This window comes from Galeopterus variegatus, unplaced genomic scaffold, assembly GCF_000696425.1.
Source record: "Galeopterus variegatus unplaced genomic scaffold, G_variegatus-3.0.2 Scaffold748, whole genome shotgun sequence".
NCBI classification, from domain to species: Eukaryota; Metazoa; Chordata; class Mammalia; order Dermoptera; family Cynocephalidae; genus Galeopterus; species Galeopterus variegatus.
In genome coordinates this window covers 360871-363107 of record NW_007726859.1, presented here as the reverse complement: position 1 = coordinate 363107, position 2237 = coordinate 360871, and the positions used below count along the sequence as shown (strand labels likewise).

The 2237-nt window shown below is 50.7% G+C and overlaps 1 protein-coding gene across 1 annotated transcript in view; it reads right to left on the bottom strand.

Annotated features, from left to right (window-relative positions):
- The window catches only part of RP1L1 (retinitis pigmentosa 1-like 1), a 14962-nt gene that overhangs the window by 11423 nt on the left and 1302 nt on the right, over window positions 1-2237 (bottom strand). The gene's annotated exons all lie outside the window — the stretch shown is intronic.

The window sequence follows — 2237 nt, the reverse complement described above, 5'->3', positions numbered from 1 at the left end:
GAGGCCCGGCCTGCCGAGAGCAGAGGCCAGCACTAAACAGTGGTTTGCATCACACCTGGAGGGGCCAGCCAGCACCTGGTGGGAGCTAATGACATTGAGCCCTGCTACATGGAAACAGTCAGCCATTTGTGTTCACTGGACCAGACACTTATTTTGGGTACAGATTCGGTCCCTGGCCCATCATCCTTCCTCCAGTGTCACCATGCAGGGGGAGTACTTCTACCCAAAGAACTGATTTTATGCGAAGGACGTGAGTCGTGCACCCACACCCATGGAACTCACTGTGTAGCCACACACCCAGTGCTGCAAAGCAGCCGTGACTACGGAACAGTGAACATTCTGTGAAGAGTCAGTTGGGCACCAGCTGGAGGATGTCATTTTATGATGTTGAGATGTTGTCTTTGGGATGTGGTATGGGGTGCATGCTCCGAATTGGCCACTGATATGTTGTGTTGCTTCTGCATAGACATGACTCTCCCTGGATTCCTGGGCATGAAGGGTGACAATGAGAAGCCTTCTCTCACTGGTGCACCTTGGACCTGCCTGCAAACACTCCGCTTCCCGTCCCAGCAACTCTGGGCTCTGTGGGCCACACAGTGAGTTCCACAGGCATGAGATCTTTGCCTCGCATCCTTTGTATGAAATCAGCTCGTTGGAAAGAAATGATCTTCATGGGTTAGGGCAGGTGTTTAGAGGTCTCAGGACCCAAGGGAGAATGTCCCTCCAGGAAATGTGGCAGTGACTCTGTGGAGGTGGAAGCTGAGGGTTAGTGGCCATTTGGGGCTTCTCATAACAATGAACCAATAGGCAATGAGGAGTTTTCTGTGTAGGATGGGGTGATCGCTTCCNTCATAACAATGAACCAATAGGCAATGAGGAGTTTTCTGTGTAGGATGGGGTGATCGCTTCCGATCGTCAAGGGAAAACAGGGCTGCTGTTTCACATGGGACAGGGAGGAAGTCATCTGTTACCCAGGGAGCCCACTGGGTGCTTTCCATGGCTGCCATGTCCAGTGGTAGAGCACAAGACCACAGCAGCCTCATACAAAGAGGACCTCCGGGGGCTCAGACCCCTTGGAGATATGGTTCAGTCACCCTGCCAGGTACAGAAGCACAGTAGGCTGAGCTGATGGTGGAAGGAACGTGGATGGGATGCTTAGTGGAAGGAAATTTTAAACACCAACAATGGCTTTGTGGTAGATAGCCTAATGTTTTGACAGCTCTGCTAGGTGTATATTGTATATTAACGAGTTTTCAACTTGATTTCCTATACTGCTTTATAGGAGGTATTTTGATGGTCATGGTCATAGTCAGACCTGAAGACAGAGGCTGTCGAGGTAAGATTGTGCCTGTCCTGGGAGTCGGATGCTGTGGTGGCGATGCAGCTTTGGGGAGAAGGTGATGATGTTTTGACTACAGCAGGGCATGTTGCTGCAGCTGACATTCGTGGATGTAATGTGGTGCGATGGTGGGGACAGATGTCAAGCAGCTGCAGGGTCAGATTATGAGGAGACTGTGATTTACACCAGTCAACCTTCATCTTCTATTCTGCCTCTGTTGGTGGAAATTCGTGTTCTGCAGAACCTGGAGAGGCAAAAGTCACATTCACTAGCCTTCTTTACAGTTAGGGCAACATGCAGATTAAATTCTCCATCAATAAATGCACTTGATGAAGGAGGGAATGCAGGAGTGAAGCAGATGCCTCTCTTCTTGCTTCTGGCCGTTGCTGCTGTGAAGCCCATGTGTGGGTATTGGGGGGCTGCAGCGAGGGCAGCAGGGGCTTGGCATGGCCTCCAGTGAGCTCATGTATTGGGCACAGCAGAGGTGGCCTCCTGAACCCAATTCTGGATGCTAGCTACTCAGCAGTGTTCTTGAATGCTGTCATCACAGCAGCTTCCTGCAGAGGTAGGACCTTCCTGCCGCATGCTGGGGGTCTTCCTGCAGACCCAGCTTCGAGTTCACTGTCCAGCTTTACAGAGATTGGAAGCCCCCCGATGCCCTATATTAAAGCACTTTCTGCTTAAGATACCTTAGGTGGTTTCTGTTTCCTGCCCTGAACTCTTAGTGAGGTAGGTTGTTGAGAGGACTGGATAAGAAGGCCACAAGTGTGCAAGGCACAGAGCCTGGCACTCACTAAGTGCATGCTAAATGGCAGCCAAAAAGGTGACTAACAATCGCCCATCTCAGTAATTGGCTTGACTGAATATCTCCACCCTGTTCACCTTTAATTAGTGGCAG